This window comes from Ursus americanus, chromosome 2 (genome assembly GCF_024610735.1).
Source record: "Ursus americanus isolate L20-20 chromosome 2, mUrsAme1.1.p, whole genome shotgun sequence".
Taxonomy (NCBI): Eukaryota; Metazoa; Chordata; class Mammalia; order Carnivora; family Ursidae; genus Ursus; species Ursus americanus.
This window is the reverse complement of record NC_142128.1, coordinates 52805281-52826152: the sequence shown is the minus strand read 5'-3', so window position 1 is coordinate 52826152 and position 20872 is coordinate 52805281. Positions and strand designations below refer to the sequence as shown.

Below are 20872 nucleotides of genomic sequence, written 5' to 3'. Positions count from 1 at the left end.
GCTCCCTGGTAACAAAATCTGAACCACACACTGTAAAATGAGGTGCATACACAAGAGGGGTTAGGGGTTCATGAGGACAGGAGCTGGACTATCCTGACGAAGTGTGTGTGCGCGTGCGTGCGTGCGGTGGCGTGGTGGCTAGTCATACCTCTGGTTTATTTTAGGTTTAATGGTTAAGAAAAGAAAGTGCCAGAGATTGTTGAGAAGAAACTGCTTTTCCCTCTGCGTCCTGGTTCAGGGAAACACTTCTGTTAGTGCAGCACTTTGGGCACCTTGCTCATCTCTTATTTGCTCCTGAAGGAGGCTTGAGTGATCTAATTGGTGGATGACATCCATGGTCGGTATTTGTCAATTGAATGGAACTGATCCACACTTGGGTGAGCCCCCAACCGATTTGAGGCAGGAATTCTACTCTAGATCTGGATGTTTCCATAGGCAGGCTAGCCCAAGGTCTTGAGTTGAAATGGAGGAGCAAGTCCCTTTCATCAAGCGATCTAAAGTCGTGTTATCCAATTGGCCTTATCAGGAATAAAGCTGATATTTTCATCTCCATCTGGGTCTGATTTCTTAAATATATCTGAACGTGAGAGGGAAAGAAAAGAGTATTATTTACTGCTTCCCTGAACATCAACCCTCCTCCCTATGACTCCCGTGTTACTGCCTCAGCTTGGGATGACTGACACCAAAACTCCCTTCCTTTATGCAAACGAATGCCTAACTTATAAGTAGGCTTAACCCTAATTTACATTTTTGATAAAGTGAGGCACACCTAGGTCAGAACTCGGGGTCCATCGCGATGTGATCATGCGCACAGTAAACCATCTTCCCTGACCTTGTTTCCTCTCTAACAGGACTGTATTGATTCTTACATAAGACCTATTTTTAAAAAGCAGCTAACAGCAGGCCCAGTACAAGAAATGTTCAACAATAGATTTTTCCTTTTGAATAATAAGTGATAACTTCTTAAGCAAAAGCAAATTTTTGAGATACTGTGTCACACTTTCTAGGACATCAGAGCTGGTAAGTATTAATTCCATTTAGTTCAGTCTTTGCCCCTGAAGAACGAGTAATAGAATCCAAACTAAAGAAGTTCTGCTTTATTTGTTAAATAAAAAAGTGCAATGTAAAAATCTCATAAAGGAACATCTGTCAAGTGAAAGTCACACGGTCTTTACTTGGGAAAGTTCTAGTTTGTGCTCCATTATTTATGGTACAGGTTTAAGATCATGTTGGGTGGCCCAGCTGTTCCCCCTGTGCATTAGGAATGTCAGGCACCACAGACTTCTTAAATCCAAAAGCAATAGCTCTTTCCCTTATGATCCAGCTCAAGATGGAGTAGAGTTGGTTGGACAAAAAGTTGAGTGGGGCCATAAACCAAATCTGGGCTTTGCTTCGTCTAGTTTGCCTGTTTTTTGTGGTTTATAGTGTGATTGGTAACCAGGAAGCTCCATATAACCAGCTCATTGCATCTGGGTTAAGATGTTTGCAAAATTATAAACATTGGCAACAGCCTCAGCGGAGGAGGGGCACCATGTTTACTCAAGAATGTGGCATGATAGTAATCCAACTTCTGGCATATGATTTATTTTTTAAGGCCAAAAATCAAATGACCCATGTTAGAAGGCTTTTATTGAAGCCTCAGGCATGTAGTGCTTATTTGATTTTTAGAAGAAATCAAGGAGACATGTAGGTGAGTAAAGGGGAGAAAGGGTAGAGGGTTTAAAAAAAAAGCCTCTTGTTAACATGAAATCAATTTTAGAGATTTTTTTCTATCTCTGAAAGAGTGATATCACTGGACCCAATGATAGTCTCTCTATAAAGAAAACACTATACCACTTCTCAAAGTAATTCTTAATATGCATCTAAAGTTTCATTGTTAAAGAGTCAAATTTTCCAAATCAGAGAAAAGTATTACTTCATGGCTCCCAAGTTTCCAATCACTTACCATATGAAACATTGAAGTTTAAGAGTCGAGTGGTCCAAGTGAAAAGCATCTGTTTGATGTCGGCAAGGTCTCTGACAAATGCAGTGTTAAAAGACTCTTTGTGCTGCTCTTTGAAAATATATCACTTTATAATAAATCTCTGGGCTCTGACACACTCAGTGATGAGGTTTGCTTTATAGACTCATGCAGGAGATCTGTGCGCGCCCTGGCTCTCTGTGAGATGAGAGAGGCAGATTTGAAAACCTAAATTAACCGACGGCTTTACGTTTAGGTGCTGACCTAAGTATCTATATTCTTTACATTTTGAATACACATTCTCACACCAGTGAAAGCTCCTGGCCTATCCAACTTCATGTTTCTTCTCCATTTCTGGAGAAGAAGATACCAAATTGTAAAAGGTGCACGGAATTAAAGCTGCTGAAATGTTAACGATGGAAGTTGCTGAGGCCACGTCATTCTGGCCCGTGAATTCGGACATTGTGTGATTATTTCAGCCACTGTGGGGGCTGGTCGATTTTGCACGGGGAAGGAATTCAATGTAGAATATTCGATTTTGTGTTTGCTTCGGGGCGTGAAGGCCACAGTAAAAATGGGTATTTTACTCAACGTTGAAGAGTATTGTGATTGAATTGAAGACCTAAAAGTAACACACTTTTTAAAAAAAAGATTTTATTTACTTGTTAGAGAGAGAAAGAGAGAGAGAGTGCATGTACATGAATGGGGGAAGAGCAGAGGGAGAAGTAGAGGAGGAGGGAAAGAATCCCAAGCAGATTCCCCGCTGGTCATGAGCCCAAGTCAGGTCTTGCTCCCACAGCCCTGAGATCATGACCTGAGCAGAAATCAAGAGTTGGACTTGTAACCGACTGAGCCACCCAGGTGTCCCAAAAGTAACACACTTCTTTAGGAAGATTGTATTATATGATCACTCTAGAAGCTTTAGATAACACAGAAAAACACAAGGGAAGTGAATCCCTCTGCTAGAAATAACCACTTTGACATATATTGATTTCTCTCTCTCTCTCTCTCTCACACACACATACACACACACACACACATTTATATGTTTGTCTTTAAAAAAAATAACATAGACTCCTTCACATATTGTTCAAGGTAGTAGTTTTGTCAGATAATGTCAGGAACACCTTTCAGTTTCCCTGTGTGTGGTATGTGTGTCTACACACACCTATGTTCATTTTAATGGTTGCGTAATATTCCATTATATGGATCGTCACAATGAAACCATCACCCAGCCGAATAGTTAGATGATTACCGATAATTTAGGTGTACCGTCAGGTTGCTTACATATTTTATTCCCATTCCCTCCCACTAAAAGAAACCACTATAATGAGGTTTCTGGGTTTATATCTATCTCATTTTCTTACGTTAAAAGAAAAAAAAAGCCTACACACACACACACATGAGATGAGCAGGTTCAACATGTGGCTTATTTTTTCTGGTATCTGGCCTTTATAAAAACGGCATCATCTTACTTGTGGTCTTTCTTATATCACCTAACATTACTGCTTTTAAGATTCATCCATATTATTGAGTGTAATTCATTCCTATGAAATATATTCTGTGTGTTAAAAATACCACTGCTTATATGCATTCTGCTGTTGATAGACATTTGGGTTGTTAAGGGATTTGTGTGTGTGTGTGTGTGTTGTTCTTATGAACACAACTGACATGAATATTCTTCGTCATGTCTCCTGATACATGCACAAAAATATCTATTGTGATCCAGAAAATACCAGATCATAAATTATGCTAACATTTGGCTATTCAATAAAATGTCCATTTTATTCCTGAAATGAAGTGTATCCATTTCTACTCCCATCCGAGGTCCATACAAGTTCATGAAAGTTGTGGTTGCTGCATATTCTTACCCACACTGGACGGTTGTGGGTTTTTTGTTTTTTTGTTTTCATTTTAGCTATTCTTGTGGGGGTGTAGTGGTATGGTGTTGGGCTTTAGTATTTCTCTCGTGACTAGTGAAGCTGAGCACCTATTCATATGTTTATTAGACATTTGGATATTTTCTTTTGTAAGATGTCTGCTCATATCTTTTACCCATTTTCTACGTACTTCATACTCTGTTTATTCAACTGTAGGAATGTAATAACACATTCTGAGTTTGCTGTTGAATCAGTTGGTGGAAAATATTTTCTCCCTTCCTCTGATGCACCATCCTATTCATTTTATGGTATCTTTTGAGGAACAGAAACTCAATTTTAATTTAGTCCAATTTGTTTTATGTTCCTGTTATAGCTAGCATGTTCTGTGGAGCACCAATTGTGTTTAAGAAATATAGCTGCCTAGTCCAAAGTCACCAAGGTATCTTCCTATGTTCACTTCTGAAAGTTTAGCTCTATTACCTTTTATTTTTTTTGTTTATTTTTTTATTTTTTGCTCTCTTTTTATTTTTTATTTCTTTTATTTTTTTAATAATAATTTTTATTATGTTACCTTTTATAGTTAGAACTACATTTTATCTAAAATTGATTTTTGTGTATGGTGCAGGATTCACGATTCACATTTTTTCCATATAAATATTCGATTTACATAGCATCCTTGACTGAAATCACTATGCTTTCCCAGCAATCCCCTCTTACCCTTGTCATAATCTGGTGACCATATATATGTGAGTTTGTTTCCTTCTCTTCTATTGGTCTATTCTCACATCGGTGGCTCAAAATATTAATGTTATTTTATAATAGGTCTCAAGGGCTGGTAGTGGTAGTCTTCCAGCTTTCTAGTTATTCTTAGAGTTGGACTTGTTTATTGCAGGCTCTTTGAATTTCCTTATAAATTTTAGAAACACCATGTCAGTATCCACAGAAGAAGTTGACATTGTGACTGGAATTGTATTGAAGTTATAGTTCAACTTGGGAAGAATAGATATCATTACAATGACTTTTGCTTTTAATGAACATGGCATATGGTCTTCAAATTATTTAAGATAAGTTTCTCTCAATAATGTTTTGGATTTGTTTAATTTTTTTAGTTTTTAATGTAGAGGTCATGTATATTTTTACTATACTTATTCAGTGATGTATGCTGGGTTTGGATGTAAATGTAGTTTTAAAATTTAATTTTGCATTTGTTTGTTCCCAGTAGATAGAAGGATAATTGGTTTCTATTGATCTGGTATAAAGCACACTTGCAAATCTCCCTCATTAATTCTAATAGTTTGGTTTACATCATTTGGGTTTTCTATATTTAAAATCATTTTGTCTCCAAAAATCGCAATTTTATTCCTTCTTCTTCAATTCTTATGCCTCATTTCTGTTCTCGCATATTGCACCAAGGAGGACATCCAGATCATTGTCAAATAGAATTGACAAGAGTAGGCGACCTGTCTCCATTCCCAATACCAAGGGGGAAAAATAGCAAGTAAATATGATGTAGAGGTTTTGTAGATACCCTTCATCAAATTAAAGAATCTTCCTTCTATTCCTAGATTCTAGGTATTTATCATGAATGGATGTTAAATATTATTTTCCTATCTATAATGATGATAAAAATGAAAGAAAATCCACGTGATTTTCCTCCCCTTTTTTCTTAATGTGATAAATAATGTTGAGTTTTGAATTGAAACCCCATTTGGTCATGATGGGCTATTCTTTTTATGTATTGCTAGGTTTGGTTTGCTAATATTTTACTTAGGATTTTTTCACCTATTTTCATAAGATAAATTTGCCTGTAATTTTCCTTTTTGTAATATTCTTATCAGGTTTTTCTATCAAAGTTTAATTGCATCATAAAATTAGTTAGGAAGTGTTCCTTTTTTCCTATTCTCTAGAAAAGTTTTTATAATATTGGTTTTATTACTTCCTTAAATGTTTGGGAGAATTCACAAGTGAAACCATCTGGGCTTAAAGTTTTCTTAGTGGGGAAGTTATTTAATAACTGATCCAATTCATTAATAGGTAAAGAACTATTTTGATTTCCTATTTATTCTTGTGTTCATGCTGGTAGATATAATTTTCAAGAAATATGTACTTTTATCTAAATTTTCAGATTTATTGTTATAATTGTTTATAATTTTCTCTTGTAACATTTTTAATATCTATACAAAATGTAGTAATGACCACTTTTATCAGAAGGCTAATTTGAACCACCCCACTTTAATAATCAGTCTTACTAGTCTTGCTAATTTTCCTTTTGAAAGAACCATCTTGGTTTGTCTTTGTTGATCCTTCTGACTGCACGTTTGTTTTCCAAGTTCACTAATTGTTGCCCAACCTTTATTATTTTTCATCCTCTTCTCTATTTTGATTTAATTTGCTGTAATTTTCTATTCGTTTAAAATAGATATTTGATTATTCCTTTCAGCTTTCTTTCCAATATATGTATTTAAGTCTACATGCTTCTCTCTACCTATGGTTTTGTTACATTCTACAAGCTGTCAATTTTTCTTCTGGAACTCCAGTTCTACACACATGAATCCTTTTCACTGTGCCATATATATATTTTTACCTTCTTTTCTGTGCTTGTTATCTTTTATTTTCTATCTCTGCTTCAGTGTGGATATTTTCCACTATCTTCCAGTTTCTAAACCTTCTTCAGCTGCATGCAATCTGATATTAAACCCATTTATTAAATTCTTAATTTGGGTTCTAGAGTTTTTACTTTTGGAGTTTAAATTTGTTTCTTTTATATATAGATTCCAATTTTATTTTTTTAAAGATTTACTTATTTATTTTAGAGACAGTACATGTGTGAGCAGGGGGGAGGGGCAGAGGAAGGGGGTGAAGAGAATCTCAAGCAGATTCCCTGCTGAGCACCAAGCCCCACTCCCAGTTCCAGGTTCCATTTAATGACCCTGAGATCATGACCTGCCCTGAAATCAAGAGCTGGTCACTTAACTGACTGAGCCACCTAAGCACCCCTATAGAGTCCAATTTTCTGCTAGTATTCTTGATCTTGTAATTACAACTATTTTGATATCCACATTTGAAAACTCTAATTTCCCAATCTCCCGTGCACCTATTTCTTTATTTAACTTTTTTAAAAATTTTATTTATCTTTACATTCAACTTGGGGTGCAAATTCATGACCCCAAGATTGAGAGTTGCACACTCCACCAGCTGAGCCAGCCAGACGCCCCTGCATCTTTTTCTGTTGCCTATTTTTTTCTCTTGATTTAAAAAAAAAAAAAAAAAGATTTATTTATTTATTTATTTGAGAGAGAGAGCCTGGGAGAGAGTGAGATCAAGCAGGAGTAGAAGGCAGAGGGAGAAGGAGAAGCAGGCTTCCTGCTCAGCGGGGAGCCCAATGTGGGACTCAATCCCAGGACCCTGAGATCATGACCTGAGCTGAAGGCAGATGCTTAACCAACTGAATCACGCAGGTGCCCCTTTTCTCTTGATTTTTGTTCGGTCTTGTCCCTTGGAATGCCTGATATTTCATAGGAAAACATGGGAAATAATCTGATGCTTTGGATGATGTTATCTTTCTCCAGAGGGTTAACTCTATTTTATTAGGCAGTGAGCCTAGGAAAGATTATCATAATCCAATCATATATTAAGCACATTTAATTAGTTTTCAGCCTTCGTGAGATTTTGTCTATATACAGTTGATTGCTAACACCAGAGTGAATCCCTTCAAGGATCTAAGTGAAAATTTTACATGTTTAACAAAGCCTGCTCCCTTGGTTGTTTCCCAACTAAAATTTTTATTCCCCAACCCAGTAAGATAGAAAGATTTGCTCACCTTAGTAGCTTCTTCATTTATGACGTGCAAATTAGCAAACATCTTGAGGAGAAAAGTGGAGATGAATGTTGCTCTCACACCTCTCTGCTCTTGCCCTCTGTATCACCTCCTGTTCCCTCAAGTTCATGCTGCCTTCTAGTTGTCTTGTGTTTTAGAATGGATGTTTAAATTTGTCCAGTGTTTTTAGCTCTTCTCAGCTGGATGGTTGTGCTGCCATAAACTAGTCTAAACCTACTGCTAAATTTTTTAATATGAGGGAATTAATGAAATACTTCAAAGCAAAGAACAAAAATATAAAAAGAATGATTTCATGAGGTAAAGTAGGCAAGATCTGAAGAATAGCTCAAGGAAGCTAACATGAGAATACATTCCAGAGGAAGAAATAAAACCCACGAAAGAGGGAAAATAATTTGCCATGGGAAATTTATCAAGGATAAAATGATTTTTTCTTCTATATTGAAGAAAGAGCTGAATCTAAAGTTTAGACACACTCCATGTGTTCCAGGATGTGGGGACACAAGACACATCTTGTCATAACCTGAACAAACTTTCTGAACTCATAAGCTAATAAGGAAAATTCTTTCAAGCTTCCAAACAAAAGGAACTGGCCAGACATCAGGGAATTCAAATTAAAACCACAAAGAGATGTCCCTTCACACTCACTAGGATGGTTATAACAAAAAGCATGGATAATAGCAAGTGTTGGAGGAGATGTAGAAAAATTGGAATCTTCATATAATGTTGGTGGGAATGTAAAATAGTGCAGCTGCTTTGAAAAATAGTTTGGCAGTTCCTCAAAAATTAAACAAAGTTAACTATTAGCCCAGCAATTCCGCTCCTAGGTGTATATTAAAGAGAAATGAAAACTCTTGTCCACATAACAACTTATATATGAATGTTTGCATATTCCAATGTTTAAGTGAAAACAGTTATTTATGCATATCAGCTACTTCGTTTCTTTTTTTAAAAAGATTTCTTTATTTGAGAGAGAGAGAGAGAGAGAGAGAGACCGTGGAGGGGAGGGGCAGAAAGGGAGGGAGAAAGAAACTCTACGAAACTCTAGGCAGACCCCCTCGCAGTATGGAGCCCAACATGGGGCTTAATCTCACAACCCTGAGATCATGACCTGAGCTGAAACCAAGAGTTAGACATTTAACCAACTGCACCACCCAGGAGTCCCATCATTACTTTTTTTTCATTGAATTGTCTCCCACATTTTTCTTTTCTTTTAATCACTTCTATCCATGTCCTCAGAATCAGAATCTTTCAAGAGGCAGCCTGTATCCAGGTCTGCATCACACATTATTGACAGAAGGGTCAGCTCTGTTCTAACAGATGAATATTAATTATTGGTGACGGTGTCAGAGAAAGAAAGATAGATTGGTTTTTCACATCACAGGTTGGGAGGATAGAGATTTAGATACATCTTTTTTTTTTTTTTTTAACCCTTGGGCACATCTGACAGAATTTCCAGTTAATTGAAAATATATTTTTTTCCTGTAAAGTCCTTGTAAAAAGACAGAAAAAGCTTTTTGTTAGGCCTTTTTATTTACCGGTGGTTTACAGTGCGGAGGGAAACATGAAGTACCAACTTGAGCGAAACAACTTCATAGACTCGCCAAAGTAGAAATTATCCTCACCCGATGGCTTTACACTGATGGCTCCAGGTTGACCCCATTATCTTTGAGTCTGTCTCCGTGTGACACGTGGGTATGAACGTTTGACTGGGCTGGGAGGTGGGAGTAGTGTGGGTGGGATTCTGGACTAACCTGGCCTTTCAGATGTTCTTTTCTCTTATTTGATTTTTAAAATGTTCAGTGTGTGAACCACTTCAAGGTCTCCGACTGTGTTCCCTTGCATTTTACAACACCGGTGTGGGCTCCAGGAGGGAGCACATTTACTGTGTGTGCCATTCAATTCAGATTCTACTAGGGCAAATAATTATAACCACTCGGAGGAAAAAACTGGAAAATAAGTCCCTGATGTAAAACTGGTCACAGAGCCAAAACGGTAGTGCCAATTATGATTTCAGTGCCTTACACACGTTGCATTGCCAACAGCCTTTTAAGAAATATATAATTTATTGTTGGTTTGGGCGGGCATATTAATATTTGTTCGCAAGCAGCCAACTGTCTTTGCATTAAAAGTTGCTATTGAAAATTTCAGTTCACTTTTGCTAATTTTCCTTTGTTTTTGTTCTTGAATGAAGGACGTTAATGGCAATAAATTGGCCAAAAGAGAAAGGATGCCCAGAGGGCTGACTCAGCATGTGTGTGGACCTGGGGCACATATAGCACTGCCTATAATTTTCTAACTAATGTTCCTTTCCTTGATTATGTAATTAAAAGTGGCAAGCCAATCACTGAAATAATAAAAGCTTATTATATTCTTCTTTGGTTGAAGTCAGGGATCCAGGTCTCGTGAAAGTCTTAAAATAAAGAATATGATACCTGCTCCTATATGAAAGTTTCCACAAAGATGAATCATAAGCAAGTGAACGTTAAGTCATGATACAGTAGATATTCAATAGTCTACTATATAATAACAAAAAAAATAAGCAAAGAAATGCCTCATTGTTAAACAAACGGCATGTGCCAGTATTGGAATAAAACTGGAAGGATGTGAAAGATAAATAATTCTGTAAAAATGGTCCCTGTTATCGGCTATGTCAGAGAAGGATCAAAGTAAACTTCTGGATGAATTAGTTAATGCTGGAAAAGACCGCTTCAATTATTCTTTGAAAATAAACTTCAAAGTTGCAGGAAAACTACTTTTTGTAGGAGCATTCATAAACCCTGGCATTTCTTCTTAAACAGTGCATGAATTCTCTTTTTGTGTTTCCCAAACCCTAAGAGGAATCTTCTGGAGTGACACAATCAGAGTCCAGAGAACACAGGACCATTTCAAACACAACCACTCATTAATACCCCTGGCAACATACCACTTACGTATTTATATCAAAATGTACCCATCACATAAACTTAGGACATTTTCCAAAGAGCTAATAGCATGGAAGCTCTGGCCAAAGTCAATAACAACAACAAAATAACTGGCCAGCCTTAGCCAACCCTTATCTACTTCAAGTACAGAGATTAAATAGTTCAAGTCTGGATGAAGCCCCAGTAAGCGCAGCCTCGGCCAAACCAAGAAAACTGAAATGTGGACAGGATATGCCCCTGCTTCTCTGTGAGACGCAGCCATGCCTAGGGGGAACTAGGACATGAATATCCCTTAAATAAATGCCTCTTATGCCCCAGTCTTGTCCTACTTCCTGACTCATGGGATGCCATTTATAGACTATCCCTTTGAGGACCTCTGATTTATTCATTCACTCAATCATTGATTCACTAAACATTTGTTTCTATTTCGCAGATGAGGAAAGTCTCCTAGAGAATAAATGTCAACAACTAAGTTACTCAAGATCACCCAGTCAGCTAGTACACTGCAGAGAAGAGACTGAAGCGAGATGGATAGGACTCCAAAGTCATGTTCTTTCCTCCATTTGGGGGCTCTCCGAGAAGGCTCCATCACAATCATCGCGGACTCTCACATGTCTTTCTGAAGCTGATTCCGATTTGCTTAAAGTTTTCTGTGGTAGGGCCCAAGAATCGATTGTAAGAAGGGTTTCCTGTGATGTTGTTATGTAGCCAGGTTTAGGAAAAACTAAAACACAACACACTAGTTTTCTAATTCCAAATACTGATCCAAAACGCTTACTCAATAACGAATAATTTGGGGCGCCTTCGTGGCTCATTCAGCTAAGCATCTGCATTTGGCTCAGGTCATGATCTCAGGGTCCTGGGATCGAGTCTTGTGCTGGGCTCCCCATTCAGCATGGAGTCTGCTTGTCTCTCTCCCTCTGTTCCTCTCCCTGTTTGTGCTCTCCCCACCTCAAATGAATATTCACTAATGTTTATTAAGTACCCCCTGTGTCCCTGGCATTGTTATAGGCATGGCAGTGAGCAAAAATTCCTGCCCTCCCTCTAGCTTAGGAATAGGGGTGGGGCACAGGAGACAGATAAAAACATGAAAGATAAGCAAGTTGGACATTATATTAGGAGACAGTTTAAGTGTTAAGAAAAAAAATAGAGAAGTGTAAGGGGATCCATGTAAGGGGTAGGTATTCAACAGGTGATCAGTGTTGTCTTCCCTGCCAAGGCGACGTTTGAAGGAAGTGAGGGATGAGCCCTGTACATCTCTGGAAAGACTAAACAGGCAGACAGAACAGCTAGCTCAGAGGCCCTAAGGCAAGTATGTGCCTAATGCACCCAAGAAATATCAAAAGGGCCAACGTGGGTGGAGGAAGGGAGCAAGAGAGAGCAGTGAAAGTTAAAGTTGGAAAGGTAAGGAAGGGAAGAACCAGGTGAGGTCATGTTGGGTCTTACAAGCTTTTGCATGTACTTTTACTTTTGCTCCAAATGAAATGAGAAACAATTGTCAGGCTGTGATTTAAAAAGTTACGATTAGCTGATACATGAAAAACAAAGAATTCCATTTACAAAGACCAGAAGAAGATTTTGAAAGAGTTCTAGTCCAGACTTCTGTGAAAAGGCAGGTGTTTTTCTAGATTATTCCAGGGAACGGGTTAGAGTCTCACATGAAAGGAGGCTTCATTATTCTTTAGTCACCCATCTACTTCATTCAACTATTCATTAACCAAATATTTATTAAATCCACAACCTACCCTGTGTTAGGTGCTCTGCTAAGTGCAGAGGGCTTTATAGGATTTATGACTTGGCCCCCAAAGTGCTCAGCAGCAGTGTATATGGTCCAGGTTGCCTGTGAAGTAATTGTTTATCCCCAACCTAATTACTTCCATTGTAATTAAGCCCCCATTCCTTTGGCTGATTGTCAATAGGTGATGTAGTCCGTCAATGTGGTCACCAGGTTTATGTCTGTGACAAGCTACGACTGGCAGTCTCTTCTAAAGGTTTATTGGGAGGGAAAGGTGTTGTATGCATAGGTTTATCTGAACGGGAATACTGGAGATTACTGGCAGAGAAGAAGAAGTACCAGAACGGAGGACGTGAGCATGAGAAAGTGAGAAAGTTCTCTTGTTTCCTGGGGTTGAGGGAAGGGAAAAGGTGCTGCTTACTGCTTTGGGGGAATAAGAGAGAAGCGTGAGTCAAACTAACTGCTTCTACTTATATAGTATATATTTTGAACTTATTTTATTGCCATTGAGTAGGGAAATGCTTTAGAGCAAGAGCGAAACATGGAATGGAGCTGGGCCAAAGAAAAAACCTTAACACGGTGACTAATTCTTTTAAGATGATTCAGTGTTCAGGCTTCACAGGTAGTGGAAACAGTGTAGTAATGCACAACATAGCAGAGTAATAGCCACCTCAGTTTTCTTACTCAGAGGGATAGTCAAGGACCACAGATGTGATTAATATCTCGATTGTGCTTTAGTACAAGGACATTTGAGTGGCCACATTTAAAAGATTTTTCTTCGTGTTTTACCTTAAGGCCAATAAATCTATGCTAACTTTATGGCATAAAGATTTTGTTTTATAAATATGTCAGCTCAAGGAATGACTGGAGCACATCCTACCTTCCCCATCTAGTTTTTTATTCCTAAAGATTTAAACTGATAATCTGAATTTTTACTTTCTGCAGGGCATCTTGATTCTAAATATATCATAAATCATAATTATAACCACATCATACTATGAAGAAACAGGAAATCTCTCTGATACAGAAGACATTGTTTTCTAAATATGTTCTTGCCACTTGAATTTCAAGAATAAAGAAAAATACAATTTCAAGTAGAAATCATAAAGTCACCTAACTATTATCTCCCTGAAGTGGCAAAAGCGTACACGATATTTTAAATTACTTATATGAGATATAATACCTGGTTGATAGTTCAAGTCTGATAAAGTATGGCTCGCAAGCTTAGATATTGCTGATGAAAAATGGAACATAAAGGCCAATTCAGACCTCTCCCAGGTCCCTAGCAGAGTCCAGATGGAAGAGCAGCAGTGTGAACCCAAAGTATATGCTTCATTCTGCCTGAGAAGCTGAGTAGTACCATGATCAAGGAAAAAAAAAGAAAAGAAAAGAAAAGAAAAGAAAAGAAAAGAAAAGAAAAGAAAAGAAAAGAAAAGAAAAGAAAAGCTTACCCTGTCTTGCATATACTTGGAGCTGCTTTTTGTTCACTTATTCACTTACTTTCAAACAAGATTTTATAAAGATTCTCTTGCCTTTTTAAAAAATAGTGGGACTGGAGGAGTTTTGTCTTGAGCTAACCTGTCCTAATCCTCACAACATGAGTGGAATTGAATGTATATTCACTGGTTCATGTTTGTTAAAGTGTTTCTCTTTTGAAGACATTTTGCTTTAGGCATTTTCTATATTCCTGACTAGGAGGCCAGCTCCATGAGATTAAAGCATGGCATCAGGGAAATACAAATCAAAACCACAATGAGACACCACCTCACACCAGTCAGAATGGCTAAATTAACAAATCAGTAAATGACAGATGTTGGCAAGGATGTGGAGAAAGGGGAACCCTTACACTGTTGGTGGGAGTGTAAGCTGGTGCAGCCAGTCTGGAAAACAGTATGGTGTTCCTCAAAAAGTTGAAAGTAGAGCTAGCCTATGACCCAGCAATTGCACTACTGGGTATTTACCCCAAAGATACAAATGTAGTGATCTGAAAGGCCACGTGCACCCCAATGTTTATAGCAGCAATGTCCACAATAGCCAAACAATGGAAAGAGCCTAGATGTCCATTGACAGATGAATGGATAAAGAAGATGTGGTATATGTATACAATGGAATATGATGCAGCCATAAAAAAAGGAATCTTGCCATTTGCAATGACGTGGATGGAACTAGAGGGTATTATGCTAAGTGAAATAAGTCAGTCAGAGAAAGAAAATTATCATATGATCTCACTGATATGTAGAATTTGAGAAACAAGGCATAGGATCATAGGGGAAGAGAGGAAAAAATGAAACAAGACGAAACCAGAGAGGGAGACAAACCATAAGAGACTCTTAATCTCAGGAAACAAACTGAGGGCTGCTGGAGTGGAGGGGGGGTTGCTGGAGTGGAGGGATGGGATGGCTAGGTGATGGACATGGGGGAGGGTATGTGCTATGGTGAGTGCTGTGAATTGTGTAAGACTGATGAATCACATACCTGTACCCCTGAAACAAATAATACATTATATGTTAATAAAAAATAAAAAATTAATAAAATAAAATACACACACACAAGAATATGTCTAAATAGATAAAATTACAAATATATATTCAAGACAAAAACAATAAGCATAAAAAAATCTTTTTACAACTTTAAAAAGAAAAAGCTTGCATCTTTTTCTTTTGGACTTTCTGGTGGTGTACTGAAAAGAACTTGACAAATATTGTCAGTTAAAAGACCATACAGGAAATCTGGGAATAGGGAATTGGTGAGCTAATGTTTGTGTTTAATATTTTATAAAACTGAAATGCTAGTCCCTTTCTTTCCTTCCTAGACTCTTAGTAAGATCATACTGGCCTGATAGCTGACTATTTTTCCCAGGGCAGTATAGGTGACCACCTGCCAAGGAATGACACCCAGTACCACAGGTAAACCTTTAAAACCTCTCGAAAAGAACATGATTCTAGTATCAGGAATGAGGTAGCACTTCAGGTACAGGGGAATGAAGAGATCAGCAGATCCTGTCTCCCTAAAACAACTTTAACACTGGACAAACATAACAAAAATAATCATTCTAGTGAACTGGAAATATACCAAAGCAGTCTGAAAAGCAGCCGCTTTGCTGTTGAAGGTGGCTGGCTTGATCTGGAGTGGGAAAGGGAAAGCACACACCCAGAGGCAGCCGAGAAAACAAAAGACTGCAGGTCTCCTAGCCGGAGGCTGCAGTTTCTATTGGGATGTAGTGGAATACCAGCGGGCTAGACAGGGAGATTCTGGAAATGAGATAGGCACTGAGGGCCTTGATAAGCATTCCATGCATCCTTGACTGTCTGGAAGCCTGTACTCATGAAGTAGGGACCTCAGAGGGCTCAAAAAATAAGAATGGGGGCAGACTTGAAAAGTGCCCAGACCTGGAATGTACTCCCCAAACCAAACACAGGTCCACTAGCAGAGAGTGGGAGCCAGATAGAGTGAGATGTTTGAGCACAGTGCGTGCCAATCATTGACCACTAAACTGTGCAGATGTGGGGGTTACCTCTAGGAAGGCAGACTAAAAAAGAAAAATAAGATTTTTTTTCAAACTCCGATCAGAGACATCAGTAGCCATACACTGCGGGGGTGATAGTTTCTGTAGATTAAGCCTAGCCTAGTTAATTTTTTAAAATAAAATGAGAGAGAAAGTAAAACAAAACAAAAAAACCCAGCAACAACAAAAACCCCCAGGATAAAAATAAAATGAGAATGAGAGTTGTTATGTTATCTAAAATGTCCAATTTTCAAGAAAAATAATGAAACATGCAAGAAACAGAAAAATATGACCCATACTCAGGGAGAAAAAGAAGCAGTCAATGAAAACAGACTCTGGGAGGCCTGATAAGTTGGATTCAGCAGGTCAAAGCATCTATTGCTTAATGTTCAAAAAACATTTTAAAGAACCAACAGACAATATGCTAACAATGATCCAGCACAGAGGCAACACTGATAAGAAAATCAAATCTATTAAAAAGTACCGAATAAAAATACTAGAGTTGATAAATACAACCACCAACATGAAATATTCATGAGATGTTCTCCACAGCAGATTCAACATGAATGAAGAAAGATTCAGTGAACTAGAAAATGGATCAATAGAATTTATCCAATCTGAAAAGCAGAAAAACAATTGCAGACACATTAAACAAATCCTCTGAGACTGCGTGTCACCACCAAGCATGCCAATCCTGTGTGTCATGGGGAATCCAAGTGGGAGAGGAGAGAAAGAAAGGGACAGAACAAATATTTGAAGAAACAATTGGCTGAAAATATCCCAGAATTTGTGAAAAGCATTTATCAATGGATCTGAAAAGCTAAATGAATCCCAAAGAGATTCTCACCTAGACAGACCATAGTTGAATTATTTTTTTAAAAGATTTTATTTATTTATTTTTTGGAGAGAGAGAGAGAGAGAATGGTGGGGAGGGGCAGAGGGAGAAGGAGAGAATCTCAAGGAGACTCCCTGCTGAGCTCGAAACCCATACAGGTTTTGATCTCACCACCCTGAGATCATGATCTGTGCCGAAACCAAGGGTCGGACACTTAACCGACTGAGACACCCAGGCAACGCCCCCCCCCCCATCATAGTTGAACTATTGAAAGCAAAAGAAAAGGAGAACATGTTGAAAGATTCAAGAGAAAACTCTAGTTTCAGGAAGTTAGATGCCTAGCAGATGCAGTAATGATCAATGAGGCTGGAATGGATCTCACTCCATGAACCCAGATTCCTAGATCTTACAGTAAATACAAATGAAGATCTGGAGCCCTCTTTCATCCTGCATGATGCTCTGATGCGTATCTTTGAATAAGAGGTTCTATTATTTTTGGAAAAGAGATTAATAAAAGAAGATCCATAAATGAGTCTATATCCAACTTGACCTTGATCAAGTAATCTGATCAATAACAACAGTACTGATTATTTTAGCAATGTTCTAAGGAATGAAAATTCTACCAAGAACGATGATAGAATGAGTCCTAGGGAGAATGCCTGGGTGACCACAGGCAGCCCATTCTCCCAGGAATAAAAACAAACAGACAAAATTGATTCTGGACAGTCTGAACATGTGAAAACAGTAATAACCATGCTCTTTCCCAGGTTGCTAGAGTTTAATGGCCGTGGCATTTGAAAACATGCATTTATATGGGTGGATGGATTATGAGAGCAAAGTGTACAGCTGGTTTCAAATAAAAGAAGAAGCTTTGTAATTAACAAAATGCTCAAGGTCAAGTCCATACCTTCGTATTCAATATTAACAAGCAAACAAAAAACAAAGTTCTCTGATTCTTAATACCATGTGTTCAGGTCATTTAGTGTGTTTTGGTGTCCATATGAGCTCACTTTCTGGATAATTGGAAAGTTAAGTAATTGCCTAGAAAAGGTAAACATTTGTTAAAGTCCTTAAGAGGAAGCTTAACTTATTTGATACGACTGCAATAAAATAGTAGTTTGTGTCAACATAAAATCCTTCTTGTATCTATCATATGATGTCATGTGTAACTGCCAACACACCGTTTTTGATGTAAGACTTTTTCAATACACTTCATTCATAATCGGAACCTACATTGTGATATCATTTTTTCCCTAAACTCTGAATAAATAAAGTGCGTTGACTTTGATTTATTTGTGTTTTCCTTAGGTACCTGATGACGACAACAGCTTAAGAAGATTCAATTGGCTGGTGTGATTGATAGAATTAAGTGGCTAATGACGGAGGAGGTGGGACATTTTCAATTCCAAAGGAATAAGCTAATTCCTTCAGTATTTACGCTTTTCCTCTGGGCTCGTGATGTGCCACTGAACATGTGTTCCCAAGTATTCTTCCCTTTGTCAGTTTTCTTCATTTCAAGTGGAATGGTTTCTCTAAACAAGAGCTCTACGTTTCCTTCCCTCCTTTCTATATCTCTTATGGGGCTTTTTGAATGTGTTTATAAGTATTGCTGACTAACTGGCTGAAAAGCGATCCAGAAGAACTTGGCTATAGAATTTGAGCCAGATCTTGAAAAAGGAAGGATTTTGAACAAAAATGCAATGAAGTGGGGCGGTAAAGTCAGTTATTTCAGGCACTGACCACAGCATGCCCGAATAAAGAAAGGTAAGCTCGCTGCTTATAAAGAGGAACAACAGCCTGACTAATTGATCCGGGGCAGAGACTGGGACACAGGAGGAGACCCAGAAATTATAAAATAGAAAATGTGGCCCTTGTCATTCACCCGAAGAAAACTGGAAGCATGAAAGACTTAGTTTTGTGTTTTTTAGGACCTAAGTGGAATTAATCGGCATGTTTCAGGAGGTGGGTTCTATCTCCTATATTTAATTTCAAGGATTCCTGGTCTTCAAGAGCCAGCAAAAGGATGTGTTTTCCTGACATTATCATGTAAGATGATCCATAAAGACTCTCTAAAAGTTCACATGCCTTCCTCTTATATCGGGCTTTGAAAATGATTTTATTACTATGAGTTTTATATACTATTCTTCAAAGGATGACTCTTTTTTTCTTCTGTATTGTTTCATCAATAAGAGTTATTTCTTCTAAGTAATTCTCATCACCCCTTCAGTCTCATGAAAAACCTTTTTATAAACTGAAAGGAAGATATTGAGATTTTCAAAGATGGTGTTCAGCATATATTCTCAGTTTTCCTCTCCTTTCCTGCCTCCACCCACTCTTCTCCTCCTTACTTTGGGCAATTCCTTAGGGAAAAAAATGCAAGACTTTCCTGACTGTTCTCAACCCACAGCAAACTTCTCATTTCAAATGTCTTTGACTCCAGTGTCCATAACTCTACCACACTGGCCCTGCTCTCCTGTGTGCTGCCTGGTAATTCTTCTCCAGATGCTTCAGGGATACCCCTCCAAGCTCCCCACTGGTGTCCCAAGTTTCTCAAGGGCAAAAGTTGTGACTTCACCTCTTAAGCATCTCCAAGGTGATCTTGTATAATTTAGAAATGATTATCAACTCAATGCACAAACGAGAAATGCATCCGTAACTCCCCATGTATTTGGAAACATGGACTAAATGGTACCAATTCTAATCCATATTGTTCTCATCAAATTTTAAGTAGATTTTCCATTCTCCATTATTTCATTAAGTGAAAATAGCAAAGTCAATTTCAAAGAACATTTTCTTCTAAAAGCAAATTATAAACCTACATAAATCTTAAGGATATGTCATAGAGTAGGTCAAGACTATACTACCTATTAAGGGAAGCGATAGGTGAATAAAATGCATGTTTCTTCTCCAGTTATTAACCATCATAAACATTAAGTTATTCATAGAAAATTAAATATAATATGAAATATAATATAAAATTAAATATAAATTAAAAGTATTAAACTCATCTTAAAGCTCAAGTTTCCAGACTCTAGCTTTACTCTTTGTCCCCAGAACACTACTCCAACCAGAAAAGTCTTGAACCCTTGAACTTGATCTTTCTGCTGCTGCTTTTTCAAAAGAAAAATTGAAGTTTTTTCTTCCAGAGAATTGGAGCAAGCAACATCAAAGATATCGTCTGTGATTTTTCATCTTGACTAGTAGAAAAAGATAATCCTTATGCAATTGTTTGGAACGTTTATGATATAGAATATATAAAATTAAATAATGTCTCCTGCAGCTCCCCTCCCTTTGGATCTGGGTGATTTCCTATCCAATTTTCCTCTCGCTCAGTCAATTCATTTTTCAGCTGGGTCTTCTTGAAGAAACTAAGCATTAATTGGACTTGCCATTGTGTCTTGGACTATTTTGGTGACAATTTTCTGTGACAGGGAAAAAGAGTTGCTAATTCATTGCTTCAGGAAATGAAGGCCTAATAGCCTCACATCTGGTAAATTATGGTCTTCCTGCTCCTTGAGGCAGCAGCAATACACACAGCATTATTTGGAATTAAGAAAAAGCAGAGAAGGAAATCAATTTTTACATTTGCTGTGGACTTAAAAAAAAAGCCAATAACATATTCTTTAAAAAAGCATCCATTGTCTAAAGCATAGAATCAAGTCAGCCACAGGGTAAATTGAGCAAAAATCCCTCCAATATCCTAATGGAAACTCTGAGTGGTCTGTGGACTGAGATCATGTGGCATTGCTTCTTGCCCCCGTGGGTGGAGCCCTGTCTTGCCTCTGGGGGTGGGGCTATGTGTAAATTGCCGTATTTGCACACATGTAATAATATAGTCTTAAAGGCCTCTGGAGGAAATGACAAGTAAAGACTGATTTTGCTTTGAGTGGGGACCATGTTGCATATTGGATGGGAAAATCAGTCAGTTTCACTTCTACATAATGCCTGAACGTCAGTTTGCAAAAGAAGTAGAAAGGGGGGTACAGGAGGAAATTTCCCAAAGGACATATACAGGGTGCAGCAGCCTTCACTATGAATTGCAAGAGTTCAGGGATAGAAATAGAAGGGTCTTATACCAGTTACTGTCCCAACAGTGGGGTTGGTGCTAAATGGCTTTTATTACATGAATACCAAGTTGCACCATGGACTTGTGAAATCACCCCAATGCCTATCATATTTGTTTCTGCCCAGGTCCAAG

General features: G+C 37.9%; 1 protein-coding gene across 1 annotated transcript in view; it reads left to right on the top strand.

The window, feature by feature from the left end:
- LYPLAL1 (lysophospholipase like 1) overlaps positions 1-19574 on the top strand; it is a 92088-nt gene extending 72514 nt beyond the window's left edge. Inside the window, exon 8 of the transcript XR_006781822.2 lies at positions 17983-19574. The gene's annotated coding sequence lies outside the window, so the exon portion shown is untranslated. The remainder of the gene's footprint in view (positions 1-17982) is intronic.
- The last annotated feature ends 1298 nt before the right edge of the window (positions 19575-20872 follow it).